We start from the raw sequence: 19980 nt of genomic DNA, 5'->3' as shown, positions 1-19980 counted from the left end.
ACTTGCCGAGAGGGCGCTGAGCTATTGGCCCAGCTGCTCTCCTCGGCTTGGAGTAAGGGCCGCTTCTCCACATCAGGGTCCACCTCCATAGGAAGGGGAACTGGGGCAGCGCAACTTAGCCGGTGGCTGCCTTCAATGAGCCCGGGAAAGTCCAGCGCAGAGAGGTTGCCACAAGGAGAGGCTTGACCTAGCAGAGTCTATGTCGCCATCGCATACAGATCCCTCTAACCAAAGGCCTGAATGAAAGGGTTTGAAGGTAGGCGCCAGAGGTCTGGATTGTCCCACTGGGATATCTGTCTCGGCGCCTTGTCATCCTCCGACTCCGCACTGTTCTCTGATGCCTCTGAAGCAGAGGCGGTGCACATTACGCTATCCAGAGGGACGCCCTCCTTAAACGCCCGACGTTGCTTCCCTCCTTCAAAGGAAGGAGGGCGAGAGGCGACTAGGGAGGGTTGTCGAGACCTTCTCGGCGTGGCCATGTGTCCCAAACACACCAAACACAGGTCGGGGGTCCAGTGCTGCCATGGAGGTACACTGACAGAGGCCTCAAAAGGGGCCTTTGGGGGTGGAATAACCATAAGCTTTTATAATAGGAAGACGTTGATCGTTGATGTCAACGAATAAATTCTTCCTGAGTCTTCAAGGCTTTCTTCTCTAGTCCAGTCACTGAAGATAATGGGAGGGCAGATTGAGGGAACGGGTTCCTTATATAGATTTTGTACTCCATTGGCTGTAGTGTGGTGCATAATTTGCTTCAGGCCGTTCTGCCCTAGGGCAGAGGGTAAACTAATAGAGCAGAGCTCCTGCGGGGCGGAGCTCCAATGAGATATAGAACCTCACATTATTTCTTTTCCAAATGGGAAACAAACAGCTGGTGAGAGGGTGCACTCTGAGTTTGAAATCGGCTACTATAGTATTGTTATTACATAGACTTGTAACGACATCACAGCAGCCTGCTCTGAACGGGAATAGCCCTCGCGTGACTCGTATGTTAAATATTGGTGAGCAGGTGCACCGTGAGGGACACCAAGCCATTTGGCCTTCAGTATATGCCTTCTCCCTCTATACCCAGAGTGAGACAATGTTGTGTGCGTACTTTTCACGACAGGTAGAAGCATGGAAATCAATGCTTTCTATGGAAAGAGGGTGGCTCTTAAGAATTTTTGTGGGGGTACAACATGTCGAGAACACTGTTTGTAATAGGTTTACTTTCCTTGGGCTGCTTCTTGGGCTTGGCTGTTTTGGGCTTGCGGTTTTGGGCTTGGCTGCCTTTTGTAGTTTCTTGGGCCTTCACGTTTACGCTACAAGGGCTTCTTCACCTTCTGGGGCTCTTATGCCTTTTTGGGTGTAGAGGGCTTGGCCTTTGGGACTCCCTTGGTGGCGACGGCCTCTGTCTCACCTTCTTGGGCTTTTTTGGCCAAGGGCTTCTTGCGGCCACCTTTCTTTACTTTGGGGATCATGGCTTTCATGGCCTCTTCGCTCGATAGCTTTCTTGTTGAGCTTGAAGGAGGGATGCACCAGCCTTGGTCTGGATAGGAAGTTCTTGTGACGAGGTTTCGATCGCCATCTTGACGCTGAGCATCCACGCCAGAGCTGCCGCCTGAGCCTTCTCTTGAGTGCCGGCCAGGCCAGCCGCCTCCTGGAAGCGGTCACAGCCTTGACGATGAGCCTTCTACCGCTGGCCCGCTTTGGCCATGTGCCTCTTCTTGGTGCCTTTGGGTCACATGGTTGCAAAGCAGGCATCATATGTCTGTCTGTCGTTTGGTCCGCACACACACGGTTCGTTATGAGGTGTTTGCTGCAGACGCTGTTTCGTTATTGAAGCTCCACACCTGAAAGAGGGGCTGGCCTAAATCACGACATGAGAACCATGGTAGACTCAAGGCACCCAGCTCGGCTTGGTTGGCCAAATGCTCTTCACTTGTGCTTTGCTCCGCCTATATCGCTCCAAAAGTCACCGAATGGAGCCGTGTTTTTGGTCCAGTGCTTAACGTGCCCAGCCAGCAGACTTGGTTCCGCTCAGAATAAAGTCATGTGGCTCCGCGGAAGGGCCGTGGCATTTTGTTGTGCGACTATCAAAACCTCCACCGCTCACTGTCGGGTGGAGCTGTGCGGACTTGGTTTACCTGTGCTATTTGGTTCTAAATGGGCCTAAAAGTGCATCCGATTGTGCAGCACTTACAAAGAGCCAGGATGTCTGGTAAGGGAATCAAAGGGTTTGGGGTCCCCTGATGTGGGTCAGGGGTGTTTAAAGAAGCGCTCTTTGGGGACTCCAAAACACATGCACCTGTGAGGCTCATTGAGACTAAAGCAGCCTCAAGTTCAGGTTGTACTGTCAAATGTACAGTGCATCCATATTGGTATAAATAGTCCACGACATGCTTACTTGCACTGTGTGTGTGTGTGTGTGTGTGTGTGTGTGTGTGTGTGTGTGTGTGTGTGTGTGTGTGTGTGTGTGTGTGTGTTATTGTATTAGTACTTTTGTGGTAATCAGCAGTGTGAGTGTTGTTGTTGTATTTGTAGCCTACTATTTCTACACAGTGAGATTGTGTGTGTTGTCTTCTGGCAGGTAGGTAGAAGCTATTGTCTCACTAATATTGTTCACTGCTTTGACTCCGCAGTGACCGCCTCGGTCTTTGTGTGTCTGTGGGTCGGAATTGGCTGGCGCTTATGAGGCCGGCGCCCATTATTTGCGGCGTGTTGATATAGGCTCAGATAGAGGAGCCCTCTCTCTCTCTCTCTCTCTCTCTCACACTCTTCCTCACTCACTCAGTCTCTATCTCTCACTCACTCACCAGTCTCTCTCTCGCTGTCTCTCTACCCCACTCAGTCTCTCTCTCAGCCTCTCTCTCTCTCTCTCTCTCTCTCTCTCTCTTTCACTCACTCACTCACTCACCTGCCCACCAGTCACTTTCTTCTTTCCTCACCACACACTCTCTCTCTCTCTCTCACTCACACACACTCTCTCTCTCACCACCAAGTCTCTCTCTCTCTCTCTGTTTACTCACTCAGTCACACACTTCTCTCTCACTCACCCAGAGAGAGAGACTCCTGAGTGAGAGAGGTGAGCAGAGAGAGAGTGAGACAGAGAGAGAGAGAGTCTCACTCATCAGTTCTCTCTCTGTCTCTCTCTCTCTCAAATACTCACTCAGTCTCACTCTCACTCACTCACTCAGCCCCACTCATTCAGTCTCTCTCTCTCTCTCTGTTTCTCTTCCCCCACTCACCACACACGCCTGTCTCGCCTCTCTTCACCACCTGCCAGTCTCTCTCTCACTCACCTAGTCTCTCTCTCTCAGTCACTCACCAGTCTCTCTCACTAACCTGTGTCACGATATTCACCACACTCCCTCTCTCTCACTCACTCAGTCTCTCCTCATCACCCACGCAGAAGGCCCTCTCAGTCTCTCTCTCACAATTCACTTCTCACTCACTCACTCACACTCAAACTCACTCAGTCTCTCTCTCTCTCTGTCTTCATCTCTCTCATTTCACTCACTCTCTCTCTTTCTTCACCAACACATCTCACCACTCTAGTCTCTCTCTGTTCACCACTCATTCTCTGCCCTCTTTCTGTCACCACTAGTCTTTCATCATACTCTCTGGGGAGTGAGAAAGTGGGAGGAGTGAGAGGGAGAGAGAGAGAGAGAGAGGGGTGGTGAGTGAGCAGAGAGAGGGAGAGAGGACTGAGAGAGGACTGAGTGAGGAGTGAGTGAGAGAGAGAGACTGGAGAGAGAGACTGAGTGAGGAATGAGTGAGAGACAGCTAGCCATTACGATTTTATGTGTCCCTTCCATGGCCACATGACTTTACATGAATGGAACGGAGACAAGTCTGCTCAAGGCCGCTCACTCCCCACTTTGTCACGTGGAAGCCACTGCCTTTTATCCTGCTGCCTGGGTGAGTGTAGTAGGTAGGAAAAGCACTACGTGACTCAAATGTACCACTTTACATGACATTTTAAGTCATGCAGTAGTAGACGCTCTTATCCAGAGCCACTTATAGTTGGTTAGAGTGCCTACTATACTGGCCCTCGTGGGAAACGAACTCGCAACCTTACAGCGTTTAGGTGTCGCTCAACTGAGCTGGGGACGATATAAAGGATGCGACCTGGACCGGAAATGACTCCATGTGGCACACGCTTCATATATATAGGCCTACTCCTATTCTCTTCAGACGTGATTATCCACCCCCTTTTATTCTTGCCATTATCGCTCTCACCCATCATTAGGTATAGTCCAATGATGGAAGCGTCCATTCACTCCGCGTCCCGTGTCCCACCGATTCAGGAAGTCGACTCAAAATGACTATCTCATTTACAAACGACAAAAGGCATATATTTCCAATCAAACTCAATGACTGCTTTTATTTACACCCTTTGTTTTAAATGGTGCCAATTTGGCATTGCCTTCACCTGAATGGAGGCCGACAAACATGGCTTAATACTATTCAGCGCAAAAGACAACAAAATATAATTGGTCGAAACTCTACGCTGGAACGGTGGGCGGTAAATGATACATTGTAGCTGCTTCTCCGAGCGGCGCGCTGCCCGTTAAACATTGGGATACAATGTAAATCAAGCGGTCCTACAAAAGTAACGTAGCCTACCTACGAATTCATTCGGGGTGGCGATGGAATTGCTCTTTTTATCATTAGAGGGTGGGCCTAAAAAGAGCCTTGGGTTAGTAGACAGTCCAAATGCGCTGTTTACTTGGAGCTATGTACTTAATACGGCCCAGCCCCGACACGCGTGAGCCACAGCTCACCGGGAGTAGACAGGATATCATGGCCCGGACTGAGGTACGGTAGAACGCTTGCTGTGGGCCAGGCGAGAGAACTCCTCCGGGCGATATCGTCAAGATGTCGCTCACGAACGAGTTCATGATTCGCATGGCCTTGGAGAGATGCCGTGTCGGGTGGACCTGCTTCAGGACTCCTAAAGGTAATGCAGATGGCGAATCCTCCCTTCCTGACTTTCTTGCGCTTCTTGCCGCCTTCCCCATGGGTCTTGGTGACGGCTTTCTGAGCCTCTTCTTGTGGCGCTGACTTTGCTGGCTCGGGCATGATGTTCTCGTTGTTTCTCAGAAACGAATGAGGTGTGGAAGGGCGCCACCACTGCGAAGAGGAAGCTAAGCAAAGTCATGGTTGGACACTTGCTTAGTTCGGGAGCGCCTCGGCGCATGGTGGCCCAGTGGAGCCCTAGTGCTCAAAAGAGCCTTCAGAGGCTAGCTCGAACAAAGACACTGAGGCGCGGGTCCTCACCCCCTCCCTCCTCTCTATATGTCTATGCTCTGGTGACCAATGTAGAGATTGTGTTTCAAAAGGGGGCCTTTTGAGGTTTGTCCAAAATGGCACAATTGTTGTGCCAAATAATGCTGCTGGGGTGGAGAATGCCCACTTTGGCACCAGACAAAGGGTCAGATTTTGGACCGTGTAAAGGCCAGCTGTCCCCTCTTTTTCAGTTTTCACGCCTACCGACTGCAGGGCTTTATATGGCGCCCAAATGCCACCATTGCTTGACCCAAAATAACAACGCCCACACTTTAGCCACTTTCAGAGGAGGCCTATATCTGACAGTGGCAAAGTGTAAGAACGATTAGTTACCGGAGTGTAACTCCAGTTCTATGAGTGGAGCGGAGCCCCATAGGGGAGCTATGCTCCTAGTGGTTTACCCTCTGCCCTAGGGCAGAACAGCCTGAAGCAAAATTATGCACACACCTACAGCCAATAGGAGTACAGGTGTCCCTATATAAGGAACCCCGTTCCATCAATCTGCCTCCCGAGATATTATCTTCAGCGAGACTAGAAAGGGTCGGTAGGGCCTTAAGTCCTATGGGGCTCCGCTCCACTCATAGAACTGGAGTTACACTCCGGTAACTAATCGTTCTATATCGTGGAGCTCCGCCCCATAGGGGAGCTATGCTCCCTAGTGGTTTAAGGCGGAGCGAAACGCTCCAAAATGTACTCCCTGCCGAGCCTAACATTTCCCATTCAAAAATGAAAAAGGTCAAGCCCAGCAATGGCTGTAACCAATTCCCGCAGTAATGCGACTAGGGAACCCATCAGGGCGTCACAATATACCGCGTCATCGGTTATAGACCCGCCCCATCTAGCTCAATGACAATGTCAATTGCTATTGGGCAGATCATCAGAATAGACGCCGTGCTAATCTGTACCAGCAGATAGCCGTGCCTCAATATTCTGTGACAACACTATCGTCCACTAATGTAATGACATCAGTCACTCTACATTAAGTGTCCAACAAACCGCCTTACTCACTCTATGGAACCCATAGATTAGTAGGCAGGAACAAAATATAAAAGTCCTACTATCTGAATCAGATAGATGACCTCACATTCTGTCAGTTCAATACATGTCTCTATGTACTGACCCTGAGTCAAGAGACATGCCACAGATAGCTTTTCATCCGAAGCGGACCTGATAGAGACCTGTCTATCGTCCTGCTTCTCTTTCCTCTAGCTCAAGATTCTCTTTCAGCTATGCTGAGTGCAATCGAGCTCGAAAGGTAAAAGCCTATTCTTGACATAACACGTTTTCCTAACCAAGGCGGACCTGATTGGAACCTGTCCAAGGTCCTGCTCTGTCCTCTCCTTTTAGCTCAAAATCGCCTTTCAGCTCTGCTGAATGCCGACCGAGCTAAAGAGTTGGAAAAAACGTGCCATAATATGTTTCTTCTAATAAAAGCGGATTTATGAACATGATCACAATCCTGCTTTCTTTCTCTGTTTCTTTCTCAAGATCTCCCTTCAGCCACGCTGAGTACAGATCGAACCAAAGAGTTAGAAGACATATCCAACAGATAGAAACGGATAAAAGGAGACGGTGTCGATCAAGACGCCGCTCTACAAATATCCACTACCTCTGTACCTCTGAAGAGGGCAGTAGAAGCTGCTACTCCACGAGTGGAGTGCGCTTTAATACCCTGAGGCGGTTGTTGCCCCGCCGCCTCGCACGCCGTCTCAATGCCTTCACAAAGCCAATGAGACAATCGCTGTTTTGAAAGTGGTCTACCCAATGCAGCCGCACCGTGACACACAAACAGCTGAGGCGATGACCTAATCGCTGCTGTGCGCTCAACGTAACACGCCAAAGCGCGTACTGGGCACAAACAATGAAGCTTTTTCTCACTCCTCTCCCCATGGGGAGGGGGGATAAAAAGCCCACAATTCCACGGTCTGTGATCTATATGCACTGTTAATAACCTTCGGCACAAATGCCGGGTTGGGACGTAACACCGCTCTGCTCAAATCGCCATTAATGGCAAGGCAGTCGGGTCTCGTCGACAGTGCACTCAAATCACTGACCCGCTTAGCGGTAGTCAAGGCGAGCAACAGCGCCGTCTTGATAGACAGCATTTTGAGGGGTATTTGATTCAATGGCTCGAACGGCGACTTACATAGCGCTTCGAGAACCAAAGCCAAATCCCATCGGGGCAGCGTAGCTCTAGGCATTGGCCTAAGACCAATAGGAGCAGAGCTCCCCTATGGGGCGGAGCTCCACGATATAGAACCCACCCGGGTCGCTAGTGGACGAATCCTCAGAATAGACGCCGTGCCAATCTGTACCAGCAGATAGCCGTGCCTCAATATTCTGTGACAACACTATCATAGAATGACCTCAGTCACTCTACATTAAGTGTCCAACAGACCGCCTTACTCACTCAATGGAACCCAGAGATTAGTAGGCAGGAACAAAATATAAGTCATACTATCTGAATCAGATAAATGACCTCACATTCTGTCATTTCAATACATGTCTCTATGTCCTGACCCTGATTCAAGAGACATGCCACAGATAGCTTTTCATCAGAAGCGGACCTGATAGAGACCTGTCCATCGTCCTGCTTCTCCTTCCTCTAGCTCAAGATTCTCTTTCAGCTATGCTGAGTGCGATCGAGCTTGAAAATTAAAAGCCTATTCCTGACATAACACGTTTTCCTAACCAAGGCGGACCTGATTGGAACCTGTCCAAGGTCCTGCTCTGTCCTCTCCCTTTAGCTCAAAATCGCCTTTCAGCTCTGCTGAATGCCGACCGAGCTCAAAGAGTTGGAAAAACGTGCCATAATATGTTTCTTCTAATAAAAGCGGATTTATGAACATGGTCACAATCCTGCTTTCTTTCTCTGTTTCCTTCTCAAGATCTCCCTTCAGCCACGCTGAGTACAGATCGAGCCAAAGAGTTAGAAGACATATCCAACAGATAGAAACGAATAAAAGGAGACGGTGTCACCCAAGACGCCGCTCTACAAATATCCACTACCTCTGTACCTCTGAAGAGGGCAGTAGAAGCTGCTACTCCACGAGTGGAGTGCGCTTTAACACCCTGAGGCGGTTGTTGCCCCGCCGCCTCGTACGCCGTCTCAATGCCTTCACAAGGCCAATGAGGCAATCGCTGTTTTGAAAGTGGTCTACCCAATGCAGCCGCACCGTGACACACAAACAGCTGAGGCGATGACCTAATCGCTACTGTGCACTCAATGTAACACGCCAAAGCGCGTACTGAGCACAACGGTAGTCAAGGCGAGCAACAGCGCCGTCTTGATAGACAGCATTTTGAGGGGTATTTGATTCAATGGCTCGAACGGCGACTTACATAGCGCTTCGAGAACTAAGGCCAAAACCCATCGGGGCAGCGTAGCTCTAGGCATTAGCCTAAGCCGTTGCATTCCCAATAAAAACGTTTCACTAATGTGTGATTGAACGTTAAACCCTTCATGACCAGCTGAAATTGCCGCTGCAACACTTCGAATGGTGGATGGCGATTTCTGCTTATCAAACATAAACTTTCGGCCCACGGGCAGTGCGCGAATGCGTCTCTTCCCAATGGCGGATCGTCCTGTTGTCTCAGGGAGAAACTTGACATGAGATCTGCCTCTACGTTCAAGTAGCCCGGAATGTGCGCTGCTCTCAACGAGCGAAGGTGCTTGTGCACCCACAGCCACAATTCCTCTGCCGCCCGATGGAGGGCAGGAGACCTGACCCCTCCCTGGCGATTTATGTGAGCTACTGTGGTCCGGTTGTCTGATCAAACCAACACATCGCGACCCCGAAGGGTAGACGCGAAGTGGTTAAAAACCAGTTGAACCGTTTCCAACTCCATGAGGTTTATGTGCCGACCTGGTTGAGGCCATGCACCACCTATCGCTTGAGACTGACATGTCCCTCCCCATCCAGTTAGACAGGCTTCTGTATACACTGGAATGTAGGATGGCACCTTGCCCATCGGGACCCCGTGCGTGAAAACGCACGGGTTCCTCCAATAGTCCAGGTCTGCTCTTAGCGAGAGAGGAACCACCACCAACCGATGACGTTGACGCACTGGGTCTAGTCTTAGTTGGGCGAACCACCGCTGTGTTCTGCGCATGTGCAGAAAACCCCAGCGGGACCACAGGGTGGGCTGCCGACATGAGACCCAAAAGTGACATGATCGATAGCGCCGTTACTGTGTAATTCGGACGACACTCCCTCAGGGCTAGTACCAATGCTGCCCTTCGAGGGTCCGAAATTCGCGCCCTCATCATTACAGTGTCTAGCTGTAGTCCCAGGTAGACTATCTGATGACTGGGCCAGGGTGCGCTCTTTTTCCAATTCGCAGCGAACCCCAGACGCGTGAGATGAATCACTGTCTGTGTCGTGTAAGTAAACGTCAGCTCTGCTGACGGGGCGAGAACCCGCAGGTCGTCTAGGTAGGCTAATATCCTTATCCCTTGACAACGCAGCGGTTCCAATGCCGCCTCCACACATTTGGAAAACGTTCGAGGTGCCAGGACGTACCCAAACGGCATCCTCTTGAACTCGTACGCCCCCCCTCTATGGCCCACGCCGCCGCTATTCCCCAGCACTGGGTTGGTGAAATAGCCCAAGGTGGGCCCCCTTTGAAAGGGAGAGGACACATCAGCTCGTTCTGGGTGAATCGGGGGCTTTGATACGATGGTTACGACCGTAACTCCAGTAATCTTGCCCTCCGTGAACGCAGCACGGGTCTGAACTGCACTGTCTGAGGTACTGGCCTGAGACAGAGCGCTCTTCCCAGAAAGCGATTGCGTCATCATGTCATTGTCTGACTGAGACTGCCGCTTGGCATGAGACTTATCCTTTACAGAACTCAACAGAATCTGAAAGGTGTGATCTCTGACTGATACCACACGGTGGTGCCACAATGCCTCTTTACTGTTCCTAAGCGGCTGTTCAACGACACACTCAATGTGTGGTGAGCTGCGCTCAGAGCCATGGGCATTGATACGTTCAGAATAAGCCGGAGGCGTCCATACCTTGGTTATACCTGTAACCCTGGTATTCCCGCTCTCCGTGAACGTCGCACGGGTCTGAACTGCGCTGACTGAGGCATTAGCCTGCAGCAAGGCGTCATTCCCGGCTAAGCGGCTGCGTCTTCATGTCACATTGGGACAGAGACAGCTGCCTGCTGAATGTGAGGTATCCTTGAGATAAGCCAAGACGGTGTCTTGGTATCTTTCCTTCCTTCACCTCCTGTGTGCGTTCAGCTCTGCACCTCTGGTGGGCTGAACTACGCTCAGTGTGGTGAGTATTAGCGCGTTCAGAAAGAAGTGGGGGCGCCGATACACTGGGAAACTTCGTCACCGTGGTAACCGGGCCCTCCGTGAACGCAGCATGGGTCTGAATCGCACTAACCGAGACCTTAGTCTGCGATAGTGCGCCATCCTCAACTAGCGGCTGCGTCATCATGTCTCCTGACTGAGACTGCAGCCTGCTATGAGAGGCACTCACTACAGTACTCCTTGGAGTCTGTAATGTGAGGTCTCTTTGAGATAAACCAAGACGGCGTCTAGGTATTATTCCTCCTTTCACCTCCTGTGTGCGTTCAGCTCTGCACCTCTGGTGGGCTGAACTACACTCAGTGTGGTGAGCCTGGGCGCGTTCAGGAAAAGGTGGGGGCGCCGATACACTGGGCACCTTCGTGACCGTGGTAATCGGGCCCTTCTTGAACGCAGCATGGGTCTGGGTCGTACTAACAGAGACCTTAGTCTGTGATAGTGCGCCACCCCAATGTGGTTATTATCAGCGCGTTCTGAGAGAAACGGGGCGCCGATACGTGGTTACGCCCGTAACCGTAGTAATCAGGCCCTCCATGAACGCAGCACGTGTCTGAACTGCACTGACTGAGGCGTTAGCCTGAGACAGAGCGCCGTCCCGGATAGCGGTCGCGTCATCATGCCATTATCTGGCTGAGACTGCAGCCTGCTATGTAAGACACTCACTACGGCACTCCTAGGAGTCTGTAAAGTGAGGTCCTATAAGGTACACTTAATACCTTTTATATACCTGCCTTATGTGTGCATTCAGCAACGCACCATGGTGGGCTGAGCTGCACTCATAGTGGTAAGAGAGAGAGCGAGAGTGAGGAAGGTCGAACGCTCTCGGATGTATTATGGAAAAGGGGCTCTTTCTTGACAGTGTCAAGTAGAGCCAACTCTTTATTACACACATCAACAAAAAACATTCTCCTCCATACACTCAACGGTAGAGTGGGGGGACAGTGGGCTCGGTCACAGCGGGCGCTGTGCCGTCTTCCGTTCTCTCCCCCTCGCCTGTCATAAACGGCGTCTCCTCTGGCCGCCCTTCGGGTGATGTCAGGATGACGCTTTAATGACCTCTCTCGCCGGCACCTCTGGCGCTGAAGGGGGGGGCGAGGCCCGCTCCCTTGCTGCTGGAGGCCGCCGTCTGACGCCAAGTTGTAGCGAGAGTAGCGGCCGCCCTTCCTCATATCCACTTCCGGGTTGGAGGGAATGGGGGGCAGCTTAATCTCCCGCTGTTTAGTAGCCCACTCAATGAGACCTGAGAATTCAGGCACAGAGAGGCTGTGGCGTCATCATCCAGGGATGTAATGACCTCACAATTTCCCGAAGGAAAAGGGGGTGTTAAACATCTGGGTCAGTGTAATGAATTGTTCCAATAGAATATTCATTTTTTTCCCCCAATAGCCCTGTCATCTCCTGAGTCAGTGCCCTCAGATGATGCCTCAGCTGAGACTAACACTGATAGCACATCCTCAAGAGGAATATCCTCCCTAAAAATGCCCAATGCTGCTTCCACTCCTTCAAAAAGGGAGGCGCAGCTGGCGCATAGTGGGGGATTGATGAAGCTGTCCCTGGCGTGCTGTGCCCCTCAACCCACGAAACAATGTCGGGGGGGTCGACAGCCGCCAAGGGGAACTAGCGACATTGAGCTCTGAAAAGAGCTTTTGTAAAATGCTTATCTTGGATAAGCTTGGTGTGCTCATTTAGGAAGACGTTGATGGCTGGATATCAACGACGAAAATCTTCCTGAGTCTTCGTAAGGCTTCTTCTCTAGTCCAGTCGCTGAAGATAATGGGAGGCAGATTGATGGAACGGGGTTCCTTATATAGGGACACCTGTACTCCTATTGGCTGTAGGTGTGTGCATAATTTTGCTTCAGGCTGTTCTGCCCTAGGGCAGAGGGTAAACCACTAGGAGCATAGCTCCCCTATGGGGCGGAGCTCCACGATATAGAACGTTATTATTTTGGGTCAAGCAATAGTGGAATTTGGACAACATAAAGCCACCACGAGTCGGTAGACGTGGCTCGAAAAGAGGGGGACAGCGCACACACACACACAGTCCAAAATGGGAGCCCTATGTCTGACGGTGCCAAAGTGGGCAATTCTATCACCAGCATTATTTGGCACAACAATCGTGCCATTTGGACACCTATTAAAGCCCCCCTTTTGAAACACACAATTCCCCATCGGTCACAGAGCATAGGCTATAGAGAGGAGGGAGGGAGGGAGGGAGCAAGCAAGCAGGGGAGTGTCTACGGCCGCTGACTTTGCTTAGCTTCCTCTTCATAAGACGGGTAAGCGCCCTTCACCCCCTCATTCGTTTCTGAGAAGCAACGAGACATCATCATGCCCGAGCCAGCAAAGTCAGCGCCCAAGAAGGGCTCCAAGAAAGCCGTCACCAAGACCGCAGGGAAGGGCGGCAAGAAGCGCAGAAAGTCCAGGAAGGAGAGTTACGCCATCTACGTGTACAAAGTCCTGAAGCAGGTCCACCCCGACACCGGCATCTCCTCCAAGGCCATGGGAATCATGAACTCCTTCGTGAACGACATCTTCGAGCGTATCGCGGAGAGTCCTCTCGCCTGGCCCACTACAACAAGCGTTCTACCATCACCTCCAGGGAGATCCAGACCGCGGTGCGCCTGCTGCTCCCCGGTGAACTTGCCAAACACGCCGTGTCCGAGGGCACCAAGGCCGTAACCAAGTACACCAGCTCCAAGTAAACAGCGCATTTGGACTGCTCTACTAACCCAAAGGCTCTTTTAAGAGCCACCCACTCTGTCAGTAAAAAAAGCAATTCCATCGCCACCGAATGAATGCGTAGGTAGGCTGCGTTACATTGTATCATTGTTCTATATCGTGGAGCTCCGCCCCATAGGGGAGCTCTGCTCCTAGTGGTTTACCCTCTGCCCTAGGGCAGAACAGCCTGAAAATAAAATATGCACACACCTACAGCCAATAGGAGTACAGGTGTCCCTATATAAGGAACCCCGTTCCATCAATCTGTCTCCCATTATCTTCAGCGACTGGACTAGAGAAGAAGCCTTACGAAGACTCAGGAAGATTTTCGTCGTTGATATCCAGCCATCAACGTCTTCCTACAATGAGCACACCAAGCTTACCCATAGGGTAAGTATTTAACAAAAAGCTCTTTTCAGAGCTCAATGTCGCTGTTCCCCTTGGCGGCTGTCACCCCCGAATTATGTTTCGTGGGTTGAGGGACACAGCATGCCAGGGACGGCCTCATTAATCCCCCACTATGCGCCAGCTGCGCCCTCCTTTTTTGAAGGAGTGGAAGCAGCGTTGGGCATTTTTAGGGAGGATATTCCTCTTGAGGATGTGCTATCAATGTTAGTCTCAGCGCTGAGGCATCATCTGAAGGCGCTGACTCAGGAGATGACAGGGCTATTGGGGAAGAAATGAATATTCTATTGGAACAATTCATTACACTGACCCAGATGTTTAACACCCCTTTTCCTTCAGGAAATTGTGAGGTCATTACATCCCTGGATGATGACGCCACAGCCTCTCTGTGCTCTGAATTTTCAGATCTCATTGAGTGGGCTGCTAAACAGTGGGAGATTAAGCTGCCCCTATTCCCTCCAACCCGGAAGTGGATATGATGGAGGGCGGCCGTTACTCTCGCTACAACTTGGCGTCAGACGGCGTTCTCCAGCAGCAAGGGAGCGGGCATCGCCCCCCCCCTGCAGCGCCAGAGGTACCGGCGAGAGAGGGATTAAAGCGTCATCCTGGCATCACCCGAAGGGCGGCCAGAAGAGACGCCGTTTATGACAGGCGAGGGGGAGAGAACGGAAGACGGCACAGCGCCCGCTGTGACCGAGCCCACTGTCCCCCCCCCACTCTACCGTTGAGTGTATGGAGGAGAATGTTTTTGTTGATGTGTGTAATAAAGAGTTGGCTCTACTTGACACTGTCAAAAAGAGCCCCTTTTCCATAATACATCCGAGAGCGTTCGACCTTCCTCACTCTCGCTCTCTCTCTTACCACTATGAGTGCAGCTCAGCCCACCATGGTGCGTTGCTGAATGCACACATAAGGCAGGTATATAAAAGGTATTAAGTGTACCTTATAAAGACCTCACTTTACAGACTCCTAGGAGTGCCGTAGTGAGTGTCTCACATAGCAGGCTGCAGTCTCAGCCAGATAATGGCATGATGACGCGACCGCTATCCGGGACGGCGCTCTGTCTCAGGCTAACGCCTCAGTCAGTGCAGTTCAGACCCGTGCTGCGTTCACGGAGGGCCTGATTACTACGGTTACGGGCGTAACCACGTATCGGCGCCCCCGTTTCTCTCAGAACGCGCTGATAATAACCACGTTGGGGGTGGCGCACTATCACAGACTAAGGTCTCGGTTAGTGCGATCCAGACCCATGCTGCGTTCACGGAGGGCCCGATTACCACGGTGACGAAGTTTCCTAGTGTATCGGCGCCCCCACTTCTTTCTGAACGCGCTAATACTCACCACACTGAGCGTAGTTCAGCCCACCAGAGGTGCAGAGCTGAACGCACACAGGAGGTGAAGGGAGGAAAGATACCAAGACTGTTTTTCCCCCCTGTTTTTCCCCCCTACTCCACTGTTCAGGGTGTAGAGGGCTGTGTTGTTACATTGTGTGAATAAAGAGATTGTTCTCATTGACATTGTCAAAAGAAGGACAATTATTCCATAAGGTTCGGAACACTCCACGTTCTATGTTTTCTCCCTCACCATCTTGAGCGCAGCCCAACCCACTTAGAGTTGTAGCTGAGCGTGCTCAGGAGAGGAAAGGGGTAAAGGTAGCAAGGCGCAGCCTTAGCTCACCTAGTGAAGATCTCTTACTACAGACTCCTAGGAGCTCTGTAGTAAAGATTTCACGTAGTAGGCAAGTGCCTCTGTCCCAATGTGACATGAAGGCGCAGCCGCTAGCCGGGAGTGACGTCTTACTGCAGGCTAATGCCTCAGTCAGTACAGATCAGACCCGTGCAACGTTCACGGAGAGCGGGAATACCAGGACTACTAAGGTAGCCAAGGTATGGACGCCTCCGGTATATTCTGAACGTATCAATGCCCATGGCTCTGAGCGCAGCTCACCACACATTGAGTGTGTCAGTGAACAGCCGCATAAGACCAGTGGAGAGGCATTGTGGCACCACCGTGTGGTGTCAGTCAGAGATCACATCTTTCAGCCGAGTTCTGTAAAAGATAAGTCTCATGGCAAGCGGCGGCCTCAGTCAGACAATGACATGACGACGCAATCGCTTTCTGGGAAGAGCGCTCTGTCTCAGGCCAGTACCTCAGACAGTGCAGTTCAGACCCGTGCTGCGTTCACGGAGGGCAAGATTACTGCAGTTACGGTCGTAACCATCGTATCAAAGCCCCCGATTCTCTCAGAACGCGCTGATAATAACCAGATACCTCACATTCAGCAGGCAGATGTCTCGGTCCCAATGTGACATGAAGACGCAGCCGCTAGCCGGGAATGACGCCTTGCTGCAGGCTAATGCCTCAGTCGGCGCAGTTTCAGACCCGTGCGACGTTCACGGAGAGCGGGAATACCAGGGTTATAAGTATAATCTAAGTATTGACGCCTCCGGTTTATTCTGAATGTGTCAATGGCCATGGCTCTGAGCGCAGCTCACCACACATTGAGTGTGTCATTGAACAGCCGCTTAGGAACAGTAAAGAGGCATTGTGGCACCACAGTGCGGTATCGGTCAGAGATTACACCTTTCAGATGCTGTTGAGTTCTGTAAAGGATAAGTCTCATGCCAAGCGGCAGTCTCAGTCAGACAATGACATGATGACGCAATCGCTTTCTGGGAAGAGCGTTCTGTCTCAGGCCAGTACCTCAGACAGTGCAGTTCAGACCCGTGCTGCGTTCACGGAGGGCAAGATTACTGCAGTTACGGTCGTAACCATCGTATCAAAGCCCCCGATTCACCCAGAACGAGCTGATGTATCCTCTCCCTTTTTCAAAGGGGGGGCCCACCTCGGGCTATTTCACCAACCCAGTGCTGGGGAATAGCAGCGGCGTGGGCCATAGAGGAGGGGCGTATGAGTTCAAGAGGATGCCATTTGGGTACGCCCTGGCACCTCGAACGTTTTCCAAATGTGTGGAGGCGGCATTGGAACCGCTGCGTTGTCAAGGGTTAAGGATATTAGCCTACCTAGACGAACTGCGGGTTCTCGCCCGTCAGCAGAGCTGACGTCTACTTACACGACACAGACAGTGATTCATCTCACGCGTCTGGGGTTTGCTGTGAATTGGAAAAGGAGCGCACCCTGGCCCAGTCATCAGATTGTCTACTTGGGACTACAGTTAGACACTGTAATGATGAGGGCATAAATTTCGGACCCTCGAAGGGCAGCATTGGTACTAGCCCTGAGGGAAGTGTCGTCCGAATTACACAGTAATGGCGTTATCGATCATGTCACTTTTGAGTTTCATGTCGGCAGCCCACCCTGTGGTTCCGCTGGGTTTTCTGCACAGGCGCAGAACATAGCGGGGGTTCGCCCAACTAAGACTAGACCCAGTGCGTCAAGGTCATCGGTTGGTGGTGGTTCCTCTCTCGCTAAGAGCAGACCTGGACTATTGGAGGAACTCGTGCGTTCTCACGCACGGAGTCCCGATGGGCAAGGTGTCATCCTACATTCCAGTGTATACAGATGCCTGTCTAACTGGATGGGGAGGGACATGTCAGTCTCAAGCGATAGGTGGTGCATGGCCTCAATCAGGTCGGCACATAAACCTCATGGAGTTGGAAACGGTTCAATGGGTTTTTAACCGCTGCGCGTCTACCCTTCGGGGTCGCGATGTGTTGGTTTGATCAGACAACCGGACCACAGTAGCTCACATAAATCGCCAAGGAGGGGTCAGGTCTCCTGCCCTCCATCGGGCGGCAGAGGAATTGTGGCTGTGAGTGCACAAGCACCTTCGCTCATTGAGAGCAGCGCACATTCCGGGCTACTTGAACGTAGAGGCAGATCTCATGTAAGGTCTACCTGAGACAACAGGACGATCCGCCATTGGGAAGAGACGCATTCGCGCACTACCAGTGGTCGGAAGTCTATGTTTGATAAGCAGAAATCGCCATACACCGTTCGAGTGTTGCAGCGGCAATTTCAGCTGGTCATGAGGGGTGTAACGTTCAATCACATTCGCGAAACGTTTTTATTGGGAACGCAACGGCTCGGGCTAATGCCTAGAGCTATGCTGCCCCGATGGGTTTTGGCCTTAGTTCTCGAAGCGCTATGTAAGTCGCCGTTCGAGACGTTGAATCAAATACCCCTCAAAAAGGGCGGTCTATCAAGACGGCGCTGTTGCTTGCCTTGACTACCGTTGTGCTCAGTACGTGCTTTGGCGTGTTACTTTGAGCGCACAGTAGCGATTTAGGTCATCGCCTCAGCTGTTTGTGTGTCACGGTGCGGCTGCATTGGGTAGACCACTTTCAAAACAGCGGTTGTCTCATTGGCCTTGTGAAGGCATTGAGACGGCGTACGAGGCGGCGGTGGCAACAGCCGCCTCAGGGTGTTAAAGCGCACTCCATTTGTGGAGTAGCAGCTTCTACTGCCCTCTTCAGAGGTACAGAGGTAGTGGATATTGGTAGAGAGGCGTTTTGGTGACACCGTCTCCTTTTATTCGTTTCTATCTGTTGAATATGTCTTCTAACTCTTTGGCTCGATCTGTACTCAGCGTGGCTGAAGGGAGATCTTGAGGAAGAAACAGAGAAAGAAAGCAGGATTGTGATCATGTTCATAAATCCGCTTTTATTAGAAGAAACATATTATGGCACGTTTTTTCCAACTCTTTAGCTCGGTCGGCATTCAGCAGAGCTGAAAGACGATTTTGAGCTAAAAAGGAGAGGACAGAGCAGGACCTTGGACAGGTTCCAATCAGGTCCGCCTTGGTTAGGAAAACGTGTTATGTCAAGAATAGGCTTTTTACCTTTCGAGCTCGATTGCACTCAGCATAGCTGAAAGAGAATCTTGAGCTAGAGAAAAGAGAAGCAGGACGATAGACAGGTCTCTATCAGGTCCGCTTCGGATGAAAAGCTATCTGTGGCATGTCTCTTGATTCTCAGTACATAGAGACATGTATTGAACTGACAGAATGTGAGGTCATCTATCTGATTCAGATAGTAGGACTTTTATATTTTGTTCCTGCCTACTAATCTATGGGTTCCATAGAGTGAGTAAGGCGGTTGGTTGGACACTTAATGTAGAGTGACTGATGTCATTACATTAGTGGACGATAGTGTTGAGGCACGGCTATCTGTTGGTACAGATTAGCACGGCGTCTATTCTGATGATCTGCCCAATAGCCATTGACATTGTCATTGAGTTAGATGGGGCGGGTCTATAACCGATGACGCGGTATATTGTGACGCCCTGATGGGTTCCTTAGTCGCGGTACTGCGGAAATTGGTTACAGCCATTGCTGGGCTTGACCTATTCTCATTTTTGAATGGGATGTGTTAGGCTCGGCAGGGGGTACATTTTGGAGCGTTTCGCTCCGCCGTAAACCACTAGGAGCAGAGCTCCCCTATGGGGCGGAGCTCCACGATATAGAACGACTAGTTACCGGAGTGTAACTCCAGTTCTATGAGTGGAGCGGAGCCCCATAGGACTTTTCGGCCCTACCGATCCTCTCTAGTCGCTGAAGATAATATCTCGGGAGACAGATTGATGGAACGGGGTTCCTTATATAGGGACACCTGTACTCCTATTGGCTGTAGGTGTGTGCATATTTTATTTTCAGGCTGTTCTGCCCTAGGGCAGAGGGTAAACCACTAGGAGCAGAGCTCCCCTATGGGGCTCCGCTCCACTCATAGAACTGGAGTTACACTCCGGTAACTAGTCGTTTAATGGGCGGCGCGCGCCGCCTCGGAGAGCGGCTACATTGTATCATTGTTTAATGGGCGGCGCGCGCCGGCTCGGAGAGCGGCTACATTGTATCATTTCCCCTGCCCGTTCCAGCGTAGGGGTTTAGCGCGCCTTTTTTGGTGTCTTTGCGCGCTGAATAGTAACCCATGTTTGTCGGGCTCTATTCCAGGTGAAGGCAATGTAAAATGGCACCATTTGACAAAGGGTGTAAATAAATAAATCAAAAAGGCAGTCTGTTGGGTTTGATTGGAAATAAATTCCTTTTATCGTCTAATGAGCAGATAGTCATTTTGAGTTGACTTCCTGAATCGGTAGGACACGGATGGAGTGAATGGATGCTCCATCATTGGACTATACCCTAATGATGTGAACGAGAATGATGATGGCAAGAATAAAAAGGTGTTGAATAATATGAATGTATATTATATATATATATATATGAACGTAGCCCTTTTGGCCTACAGGTCATTTCCGGTCAAGGTCACATCATCCATATAGTCCCCTGTAGCTCAGTTGGTAGAG

The 19980-nt window shown here is 51.0% G+C and overlaps 1 pseudogene; it reads left to right on the top strand.

Moving 5' to 3' along the window:
• Positions 1–12869: 12869 nt before the first annotated feature.
• Positions 12870–19980, top strand: part of LOC121561421 — a 22062-nt pseudogene continuing 14951 nt past the window's right edge.

Source organism: Coregonus clupeaformis, unplaced genomic scaffold, assembly GCF_020615455.1.
Source record: "Coregonus clupeaformis isolate EN_2021a unplaced genomic scaffold, ASM2061545v1 scaf1679, whole genome shotgun sequence".
Taxonomy (NCBI): Eukaryota; Metazoa; Chordata; class Actinopteri; order Salmoniformes; family Salmonidae; genus Coregonus; species Coregonus clupeaformis.
This window is presented reverse-complemented; position numbering and strand designations above follow the sequence as displayed.